Raw genomic sequence first — 12,307 nt, 5'->3', positions numbered from 1 at the left:
CAGCTGTATCACACACAAAAAACACGCGCACGCACGCAGTAGAAAACGTACAATTTTTTTTTTTTTAAACGAAAACTTAAAAAAAAAAGAAAACTTGTCTCTGTGTGTGTGTAATGTGTATGTCAGACTGCCACAACAGCTGCGTTCGCTTCCCGCGTTCACGTGTCTTACTTGTTATTATTACTATTAAACAAAAAATCTAAAGTAAACTTTTGTTTAAACCAAAAAATATAACTTATGCCCTTCCTTTAAATGTTAAATGAACAAATGTTACAGACATAGTAAATGTTACACTTGTACAAGGTCGCATTTCCAAAAATCGCAAAACGGCGACCCCTGGAGTCACAGCATTCGATAGGTTAGCAATGCTGGTGTTACGCCAACAGGGACTCTGTAGTCCTCTGTACTCTGTAGTCAGTACAGTGAACTGACAGCCAGCACACACATCACACTGTCCACTAAAACAAGTAAGTTGACAGCTGTCTGTTTGTTTATTTCTTTGTTTGGGTTGACGTGTGCATGTCGTCCAAAATAAACGTTGTGTTTTTGTTTGGTGTCCAGACGGAATGTTGTTGCAGCTTCCAAAAAGGAAAAAGAAACCAACAATAATGTCGTAGAAACTGTTTTGGACTTGGGGAGCTTGCTAGCAAGTATAGAGATCCCATCGCCCCGCAGGCTCTGCCGCGCTGTGATTGGTTACATGGTTGCCATGGCTCTCACGTTCATAGAATGTAATATTTGATGTAGAATATATTTGTGTAGGCTCGCTCTGGCTATGTGCAGCCTATGTGCCAATAGTTCTGTGTTCTGTCGACGGGAAATACGATAACAGGGCTCGTATCTTTTTTGTATTTTTTTTAAACTTATTTTAATTATATTTCACTGACTGTTATCATATCATTGGGGGAGAGTTGATCAATATATCGGTAGCGTAAAAAAGGCTTAATAATCACTTTATTAAGTCTCACTGTCTTTTGGTCGGCTGTTTTACAGTTTGCTTTTATAATTATAACGGATAGATGATAGGATGGATCGAGTCGTCCGTCCGTCCAGGCTATGGGTTGTAGAATTTAGCTTTAGCATTAGCCGGGCTAGCATGTAATGTTCTGTTGTGTGTGTGTATATAGGGTGTATTGTGTGTAGTTGTGTTGTGAACGGTGTGACAACAGGCGTGTTGTTGTCAGCTGTGTCGTTTGAAATCACAACAGAAACACACACACACACAGACACACCGTGACGGGGTGGCACGCAGCTAGAGTGGAAAGAAAACACATTACTCCTTCTAAAGTCGAGCTAGCCTGCTAAGCAGCTATTGACCATAGTCTTCGTGTGCGTGTGTGTGCGCGCGTGCGCGCGAGTGAGATCTGTATTGTCTTCTATTTGGACGAGAGTCTGAGAGAGAGAAAATAATTATAATTCAGTTTTTATTTTACATATATTTCTAAATGCAAAAGTACACATTTTTGTCTTGTGTTTTTATTTATCTTTTATATAAACAATGCATAATGCTTGATGCAGAGTTGCAGTGTTATATACAGCTGTTTGTACATTTTCATAGGGCCAACTGTACATACATTGTACATACTTGCCTGGTTTTGCAATGTAATGTAAACATACTACATTATGTTTCCCGTGCCAATAAAGCTCCTCTGAATTCAATGAGAGACAGGCAGTTATAATCTATGTTATTGTTTTCCTGTTTGTGTGAAGTGAAGCTACAGTAAGCTACAAGGACATTTCACTTTCATGCTGCACACTTTAACACAACACATACTTGACTGTAGTCTCAACATAGTAAGTGTGTAAATGTGTAATACTACAGTGATAACCTTTGACTTGATCCTTTGATTCCTTTTGCAATCCCACAGTTACACGTCCTACCCCGCGATTAGAAGTATGTCAATGTATTAGACCAGTGGTTCCAAAATGTTTCTGGTAGAAACCCAAAAAAGATAAATTAGACGTTTTCCCGGGACCCAAACTAGTTAAAATTGCACATCTGCATGCTTGTAGATCGGCTATTTTCACTATTTCTTGTTTTCTAATTCATGGAATATCTTAGATAGTTTCTTTGGTTTCTTCATGAAATTACTGAAGAAATAATTTAATTCATGAAAAAAATGCTTTTTTTAAAAGGTTTTAAAATAATGATACACTAAATGTAGATAACAAAAAAATAAAGGGAGTCTGGGACCCATACAAATGTGACCCACTGTTTGGAAAACATTGTACTACTAGACTATTGCTATTGCATTAACACACTATTGCATTAACACACTGACGATATTTTATTTATTCATTGCGTATTGCAGCTTTAATGTCACCACAACACATACGTATGACATAACATCATGGCACAGCCGCTGCATTACACAGTGTTTAGGCTGTCGTCTTCCTCCTCACGGTTTGTTGATCCATAGCTGCTGCATGCAGCAGCACTGCTGCTGCTGATGACGATGATACGGTGCAGGTATAACCACAGGGACTGAGATGTCCAGTTGTCAACACTCTTGTCGTTTATTCGTTCGTTGTTATTTGGGGGTTTCTCTCAGTTTGAGCACAGCACAGGATTATGAAGCCATCATCAAGTCACTTTTCTCTGTGTCATACCTCACGCATAGACATGACCGCTGCTTTTTATTAAATAAGTACAGTACAGTAGGCCTACAGTACAGTACAGACAGGAAACACATTGTAGAGAGAGAGAGAGAGAGAGAGAGAGAGGAAATTAGCTGGATTTGGACCCACAACATTTAGAATACAGCCTTAAGATAGACATGAAATCCACTAAATGGGAATCAGAAACTGTTAATTATTACCGATTAGGTCCGTCATGCAAAGAATGATCTTCCTGACTACAACAGTAAACAGGAATACACTAAATGGAGACAAAGCAGGCCTGCATGGACATAATGGCATCTTTTAGTTGGTGGTTATTCGCTACAGTCATACAGTCAGACATTTTCAAACACGCAATACTTACTTCCCCATACTAACTATTAGAAGCAGCAGGGTGATATCAAGTGCCGAAGTCCTGACTTCACTCGTTCATACTCTGGGTCGTGGAAGTTATTCTTTATGGAGAATAACATTTGGCCCTGTAAGACCCACCGTTGCAATAATACAACATATTTTAATTAATTAATTAATTAAACCTATTGCTGTTCTTTTTTTCGCCTAAATGTCATCATTGATGTTCATGCCATTGCTCATGATATTTGCATATACCCCCCACATAGGCTGAAATTCACACAAATTAAAAATCTCTGGAACAATTTTTAACCTTTGACCTTTAACCCTGATATGCATAGCTCAGTTGGTAGAGCTCTTGCCTTTGGAGCACAAGGTCATGGGTTCAAATCTGGGTACTGACAACTCGGCCTGTGATTCTTATTTGTGCATATTGTTCTTATTGTGTATTGTCTTCTTTCTTGGTCCCGCCTTATCGCTGCTTGCAGCTATATTTTATTATTATTATTATTTTAATAATTATTATAAATGTGCATATATATATATTTTTTTAACATAATACAAAGTCCTAGTAGTACAAGTAGTAGTAAGGTTGAAATCTCTTTTTTGCAGGTAGAAATGTATAATGGGTCTTGCAGGGATAATTATTGGTCTCATAAGCATTGTGGTCCAAAAATAAACATACTGTCTCAGTGTCTCTGTGATATTGTCAGGGAGGTGGCTCTGTATCGTTAGTCAGTCACTCATATTTGATATAGTCTGTTTCTAGCAACAACAAAAAAAACGAATTCGGCGGCAGTAACATTTGCATTTTCTTGCCGTCAGTTGATTCATCACATCCACATGATTCAAACCACCGGGATCATTTGTTTATTTTTGGAACACATTTCCATGCGATATAAAAAATGTCTATGGGAATTCAGAATGGTGGGAAAAAAACCCAACCCAGGTAGGATGCGTAGATTACGTCAGACTTAAGTGCTCTATAGATTTATCATCTTATTCCTAATTATTATGAGCAGTGGGGGATATCAATACAGCCCCCAGAGAGTGGTTAAGGGGTTAAGTGGGGGATTCAGATTTTATGGGGGCCAGTTTCGAATTGCAGCTGTCCGTAGGTGCCCTTTAAGAGTGATTTTGAAGGAGTCAAGGGATTTGCATGTCTTAATGACTGTTGGTAGGGCGTTCCAGGGGGGGGTGGTGTGGTGTTTGATGTGGTCACTAGAGGAGGCATGTGTCAGTGGAGTGGGATGTTCTGAAGCCGGATTTATTCTTTTTGTGGCTAGATACTTTTCAACCTGTTCATAGACTATTTTTGAGTCGTGCAACCACTTCAAGGAACAGCGATGTCCCTATCTCCCTATAGAGTACCACTGTTGCACCACTCACTTCAGACCGGTCTGATTTTTCCATCACTTTCGAGATGGAGCTAAGAATAGAAATAGGGCAACCTGTCCCTGTTTGATGGAGGTTTATTATGTGGCTGATTATTGGAGCTATAGAGATGGCTCTGAGGAGTCTCTGAGAAATCTGGAGGGAATATTGTCATGGCCAGTGGCCTTGTGGGGTTGACGGGCACTCAGTTTTTTAAGTACCTCCTCAGTTGTTACCATTGCCACCTTAAAATCTTTACAAACACCTAGGTTTTTGTAGAAGGCTTTGATGTGCTCTACACCAAAGCGCCCTGAGTGGGAGGGCAGTTTGTTAACCAGCGTTGTTGCAATGTTTGTAAAGAAGATGTTTAAGTAGTTGGCTACATCAAGCTTGTCAGTCAGTGATGAGGGTGTCTTTCGATAAGCAGATAAGCAGCAGATAAGCAGATTATGACAAGTTACAAATAAATAAATTAGTCAAATACATGCATAAGGAGAAGAGACTGGAGCAGCACGGACATTTAGAGCCCTTTATTAGGTGCTAAAGTATACAAAGACTAACGATTCGACCTTGCAGTCTTCATCAGAGTCATGACTCTGATGAAAATAGCAGATCTACAAGCTCACAATGCATTGCAGTGTGACATGTTGTGAACTTGTAGATCTTCTATTTTCAGCATGCAACCAAGTGTAAAATCACTCATTATGATGCCATCACAGCCCGCCAAAATACATTTCAGATGACTAAAATTTGACTAAAACCTAAAAAAAAGACTATGAAACAAAAAAACTAAACAAAAAAACTAATTTATTGTCAAAATCAACAACACTGACATGAGCCTCATGGGACAGATAGTGTTTGAATCTTATGGGAGTACCAGAGCAGTGGAGGCCAGGCAGGGAAAGTGGACATTCCTCCCAGCTTGCTGCTGAGTGCTGCTGACTGCCCCTGGACTGTCTTTTAAAATAAACCTGCTGTAGCAGCAGTATGCCGCCCTGACCGGCCATGAAACCTTTAGACCAAAAACTAAAGTTCAATGTCTTTAACGTCATTGTGTTGTTTGTTTCACAGGCGGCTAGAGTATCTCCAACAACTGTACTCAATTTGTCTTGTGGAATTAAAAGTAGTCATCCAAACAACTCACTTGAGTAACAGTAAGAAAGTATCCAGTGAAATAAACTAGTGAAGTAGCAGTAGCTTCACGTATCTTCAAGTATCTGGTTTAATATACAGCAACAATCAGTCCAGTACAACACCCATGGATCCGCAGAATAAGTGTTCTGTAATCGTTGATAACAGATCAACGTAAAAAAAGAAAAGAAAAAAAAAGTCAAACATAAAACAATGAAATAAAAAGAATAGTAAAATAATACTCAAACTAAATGTGTAGTGTGGAGCGTGAGAGGACCTAGTAGGAGAACTATGTGGGCCTACTCTTGTAGTGGTTCTCTCACTTCTCAAACTTCTTAATTTAAAAGGACCTACTGTATGGGTGATGGGTCATTTGGTTCCATTTTGTACTGCTTTTGTACACTCTGGGTTACAGAGTACAGACCTGTACATTTGGTAACCTGTCAAGGAACCCTGAGACCCACTGTCCTAGTGTGTCATGCAGGAAGGATGTCATGTGGTGGTTGACTTCATGATGACCTTTGACAGCTCTTGTTTTATTAACCACTTAAGCCCTGTGCATGTCATACTCTATCCCAGTGGTTACCAAACTTTTCAGGTCGAGACCCAAAACGAGAGAATAGACGTTCGTCCAAGACCCAAACTAGTGAAAATCTACATTTTGTGGGCTTGTAGATCTGCTATTTTCACTATACTGCTGAATTATTACCCACAAATGAGTCCTGATGACCCACTGTTTGGGAAACAGTGCTCTATCTAGGATAGAAAGTCTTATTCGATTGCATTAAACAATGTTAACCGATGTTAAACTCACTTTGCCACTCAATTTGCCACTCTTTATGCATGCACATACACTATATTGTTTTCATAGTGGAAAAGTTGATTACTGTAGTTAATTAACTGTCAAAGTAGCAGTGGCTGGTCCATTACTTCAACAATTATTGCACACTTTTGACTACAAATGAATGTGATAAAAAACCTTTTTTTACACTGCCCTCATAGTTCTCTGACAAGGTCTGTAGTGTACTGTGTAATATTACTCTAATATTCTATTTTTGCAAGACAATTTTGTACAACAAAGTATAATACAGGGCTTAAAAGGTTAATCAGACTTATTAGAATTTGAAGAAAGTGGATTTGTTAATATACACTAGTATAAGAAAGAAAAACACAAATCATCTAAAAACTTGCTACATGAGCAAGATTAAGTCTGTTAGATGTTCTAAAGATCTGTTTTGATATTTCTGGTTAATTTGTAGTTTCAGCTGAAAGAAGACCCAAATGGTAGTATCTTTGAAGTAGTTTTGAATTTATTTCATAATTTGACGAATAGTAGTTTTATAAGGATTTGTACTTGTAACAGAGCATTTCCCACATAGTGTGTTTGTTACTAGTTCTACTTGAGTAAAGTATTGATGTACTTCTTCCACCACTGTGTGAGACCATCAGACCCGTTATTTACCGTCGTCTTTTACCGGGGCAGTTCCTCCATACTGTGTGAAATCAGTGCCAGTACAGAAGACTGGCTATACTGGTATGAAAGAAAAACACAACCTCTTGTCGGGAATATTCTGGGTTTTACCCAGACGCCAACGGTAAAACATTAACAACATCTCTATTCAAACAGCGACTCCCTTTTTAAGATCCACTCTGTTCCATTCCATTTGTGTCCCAGGGCCAGGGGGATACATTCTCATCCCAAAATGACCAAATACTATACTTCATAAAGGCAATATGTACATCATGACTATGATTTACTGCTGCTGTACTGACACCATCACTTACATTTCGTTGCTGTGACTGTCGGGCAATGTTTTGTGTAATGTTTTTCCTAAATATTTAATGCCTTATTACTTACTGTGTCAGACAACAGTATCTGCTGTTTTTGAAAAGTTTGAATCTTGAAAAGTAACAGTCCTGGACATATGCGTTTTCCACCCGACAGAGACAACACGTTTGATATACTGTCTCTCACCTACAAGAGACTGTGATTCTGTTCTATAACTTCTATTTGATACTATTTATATCTGCTGCACATGTTTCTCTCACAAGATGCATAATTAATTATTCTATTTTAACCATATTTGACACTGTCTTGTTACAGTATGTGACTTTGTTTCTTTCGTGATCATTTGCTCCTACTGTACACTATTTCCCCTAAAATGCAAAAAAATAAAAATAGGCCGCCCACTATTTTTCTTTTCCCTTGATAATGTTTTTATTGTGATTTTCTTTTTCTTCAAATGGATATAAAAAAAAACATTTAGCCAATAATCATAATAATGTATGGCCAAAAATGTCCAGGCATTTAATAATTTTATACAAAAAAATCTACATGCCTATTGTGAGCTTAAAGATCAGCTGTTTTCACAATTTTTTCAACAGATAAATTCATATACAGAATTATGAACAGTGGACACAAATATGACAATAATGCAAAAATGATTCTGATTATCTCAAATAATAGTGGTCAAGTGATTATGTAATAACTGACATGCACATAACCTTGTGTGTCATTGCTCTCTCTCTTATCTGTGTTGCCATGTACGCTTATTATAAGCGACTTTGGGCTTGTTTTTCTGTATAATTGCTTTGTGGGGCTTGTTTCTGAAGTGTAGTTGCTTATTAGGCTTGCTTCCTATCTGCTTCTTTCTGCTCCTTCCAACATTTCTGAAACATCTTGAAAGTGCTCGAAAAAGTTTGATAACTGATTTACTGTATTGTTGAATTGGCCTCAGGCCTCATTTTTCTGGGGACCCCCTGTATGGGTGAGGGTGATCATGTGGCCCATATAGTTACACTTCTTTTGGGCTTGTTTTCGTAGAGCTGGCTGCTTGTTTCTCTTGCTAAACGCTGCTTGTCACTGGGTCCAGTTGGCAGATGTGTGTGGTTTGATGTTGTACTGTACGTGTTGCACAAGCTTCCTCCTGCTGACTGCATGTTTTATCAGACTGTAGCAAAGCTCAACTATTTTATAACAGTCGAGTCCCCCTCGAACTGGCTGCTTCTCTATACAACAACAATAATAATATTATTAATATTAATAATAAATAAAAAAGATAATACATTTGATTTGTAACACCTCACATTTTCACAAATCTCAAAGTGCTACAGGGTTTAAGGTAGGTGCCACCACACAATACTCCTCTCAATACTCCTCTCAATACTCCTCTCCTCTCCTCTCCTCTCCTCTCCTCTCCTCTCCTCTCCTCTCCTCTCCTCTCCTCTCCTCTCCTCTCCTCTCCTCTCGGTTGGCATTACTGTAAGCCTGATATGTTTGTTGTTAGTAAAGCAGGAGAGCTAGTTGGACTTGATGTAGGCCAGTCACAAGAGCCGGCCTGTGGCTGGACACACGCACACACGCACGCACGTCGGAGATTGTGGCACAGATATGTTGGCTGCAGTTAGTGTGTTTTCTAAGATTTGGTAGCAGAGTCTTTGTTTGATTTGAGTTCCCAAAAAAGCCATTTGGGTAATTTATTTGAAACGTTTTATTATGATTTATTACCTCCCCAGTGTCCTCTCGAGGCTAGGGATGGAATATTAACCCCAGATATAGCCAAACCTCTAACTGACTTAATCTTGCTTAAGTAGTTTAATCAAGTAATTCAAAAGCAGTAAAAAAATAAAGTGAATATATTTTTGATAATGTAAATCTACAAAATTGAATAGTCAGATTAATCCCTGTATTATTTCATTGTACAAGATAAAATCTACAATCTACCTGTACATACAAGGTCACAATATGGGAAGGACTAGGAGTTTGACGTTAGGGTAGACATTTTTAGATTAGATAATAGGGCTTCGAGTCCGTGTTAGTTGCGCATGTGTGTGTGTGTGTGTGTGTGTGTGTGTGTGTGTGTGTGTGTACACACACTGTACAGATTGGAACACAGCTGTGCTCGGGCCTGGTGGTTAACAATAATGACTGCTTAGTGGTTCCCAAACTTTTTAGCTCGAGACCCAAAAGAGAAATTTCCCCCGGACCTAGTGAAAATAGCAGATCTACAAGATGTACTTGTAGATCTGTTTTTACTTCTTAAACTTATTTTATTGTTTTCAATTTATTTATGGACATTACTTGATTTATTTTACAATATATGAATAAGATGCTTTTGAAAATGTTGGAATTATATTTAACTGGTGAAATGTTTTTTGAAATAATACAGGTACATATTCTTTTTTAATGTAGGAAACAAAGGAAAATCAAGGAGATATTTATGCCTCCCAAGCCTATATGGCAATTAAATAACACATTATTATGTTGGTTATTGTTAACACTCTGTTGAATGGCACACAATAGCCAGCTCTAGGTCCCTGGTTCTCAACCTTTTAAGGCTGTGGCTCCCAAAAATAATCAATCACCCTGATAAGCACTTGAAATGTAGGAGTTGAGGCCTTACATTTACTGTAGTTTGACTCGGTTCCATAAATATTGTGGAAATAGCAGCTCACATCGAGGTGTTGTGAGCTTGTAGATTGGCTATTTTCAAACTTGCCCCTTTCTTATATTATTTGACAATTTGGCCAATGTTTGACCAGTTTTTATAGTATAGTTTGTTGATTACTTTTGAGGCAGTAATGTTATTCTTTCTTTTAAAAGTCATTAAATTGTCACTTCGCTGTCATCTGGGAAGCCCCCCTAAACCCATGTGGGGACCCCCTGAGGTATCTTTTGGGTTGAATTAAAGTTAAAAGAATCTCGACAGAGACAGGACACTCCCAGACAGACAAACATGACACACCCAGGTTAAGCCACACTGGCTCAGACTGGTTTCTCCGGAGTCCAGGCCTGCCAGGCAGACCAGTTTCATCAGTGTTTCATAGCTCTGCCAACATAGCCTAGCCTCGCCAACCCCCTCAGACACGTCCCTTCCTATATAAACCCATTGTAAGTTCAAACTCCACCATTTGTCGTCGTCAGAAATAATATGTGTGTGACATTGTGTGTGTAGAGTCTGTGTGAGACTCCATGACATTTGACACATGACCACACCACAGCGCTACTGGACTCCTCCTGCTCAATGCATTTCATAATTGAATACATGTGATGAGTCACATGATGGTGCAATTCTGGTTTTACTGAGACACCATGTTCTGTGTAACACCATGTTCTGTTGGCTACTGGTTTTACTGGGACACCATGCTCTGTGTAACATCATGTTCTGTCTGTGTGGCTACTGGTTTTACTTGAACACCATGTTCTGTGTAACACCATGTTCTGTCTGTGTGGCTACTGGTTTTACTGGGACACCATGCTCTGTGTAACACCATGTTCTGTCTGTACTTGGCTTGCACTGGTTTTACTAGTGGGACCATATTGGGTATACCATGTTGTGTGTGTGTGTGTGTGTGTGTGTGTGTGTGTGTGTGTGTGTTACAAAGCCATTAATGATTCATCAGTTTGTCATCCTCCTCCTGGTGACTTTAATAGAAGCAATTCCAAGACATACAGAGAGTCATTGAAATTCAATTAACACACTCTTGGCATTCTTGGCTGCTGATTGCATTATGTGCATTATATGCTATAAAAGTAGCACACAGCTGTGTGTGTGTGCGCGTGCGTGAGCGCGCGTGTGTCTTTGATGTAAACTGGATTTATTCACATACTTGAACTAATTGATTATGCTTTAACTCGAAATGTGTTATTTTGAGTGCAGGAATTAGTGCTGAATGAAAATGACAGGAAGTTGGTAGTAGCCTAGTAGTATGCGTGTAACCATTATAAGTGGCATGCTGTTTCAAATCACAGCCTAGCTCCTTGTGTCATTAAATAGTTTGTGGGTTTGGACTGGGAATGGACTTGACTGCTAGGTGATGTAATCACATCAACACCTTGAAGGTTGTGTGTAAATGAAATGAGTGAGTGCTTGAATATGTGTCTTCACCACAGGCATTGTCTCTCTGTCTGTCTTTCACCAATCTGGTAACCCAATCGGTAAAAAAAGAGCGAATAATAATAATAATAATAATTATTATTATTATAATGTTAGTATTTTATGATGAACAATTACGTATAAGATAGGTTGAAAATTGGTGAAGTGGTCCTTTAATATTTTTTATATTTCTTTGATTTTTTTTTTTTTCATAACAGAGTCAATGGGATCCTGACGGTGCTTAAACCTTGCCCAAATACCGTATGTCATACTGTACTAATGTCCCAGATTACTGATCATGAGTGATGTAACAGGGCTGGTCCCTGCCGCCCACATGAATAAATGTAAGAGTTTTATACTTATTTAAAAACTAACAAAGAGGCCTGGGCCGTGGCTCAGCGGTCCAGGCACCCTGGCTGGTAGCCCAGTCTGGTAGTGTGCCACGGGTTCGACTCCAGATCCCGACGGCCTTTATACTGCGTGACACCCCTGTTATGTTTCTGTGCACAAGCACAGCTTTTACTTCCATAGAGTAATCATACCACCAATACTATACCTAACCTTTTTGCCGAAAATAGCCGATCTGCAAGCTCACAATGTGAGGTAGGGATGCTAGTGTTTGAGCGGTTAATACACAAATATTAAAATGTATCTTGCCTATCTATATCCTATAAACCCCCCCTCCCCTCCCTCCCCCTGTAGAAGACCCCTGGTTTGAAATAACACACATGTTACTTTGTGTTTGTCTGTGTAGGAGAGCAGGGGTAGCAGCAAGAAGAGGACCCCCCCTCCCCCCCCCCCACACCTGTGACAGGAGAGAAGGTGAGAAGCGGCTGGGGTGTTAATTTAATTAACACTTAATTAAGTGTTAATTTCGTCAACTACCTTCATTGACGAAAACTTAATATCTATATATGAATTAAGATATGATGACTAAAACTAAGACTAATCAACCG

The 12,307-nt window shown here is 39.0% G+C and overlaps 1 protein-coding gene across 1 annotated transcript in view; it reads left to right on the top strand.

Annotated features, from left to right (window-relative positions):
• Positions 1 to 401: 401 nt before the first annotated feature.
• rabgap1l (RAB GTPase activating protein 1-like) overlaps positions 402 to 12,307 on the top strand; it is a 118,309-nt gene continuing 106,403 nt past the window's right edge. The window contains exon 1 of the mRNA XM_083767493.1: positions 402 to 467. The gene's annotated coding sequence lies outside the window, so the exon portion shown is untranslated. The remainder of the gene's footprint in view (positions 468 to 12,307) is intronic.

Source organism: Protomyctophum parallelum (assembly GCF_964188405.1).
Source record: "Protomyctophum parallelum genome assembly, chromosome: 6".
NCBI lineage: Eukaryota > Metazoa > Chordata > Actinopteri > Myctophiformes > Myctophidae > Protomyctophum > Protomyctophum parallelum.
The sequence above is the reverse complement of the archived record's forward strand: the minus strand, read 5'-3'. Positions and strand labels throughout refer to the sequence as shown.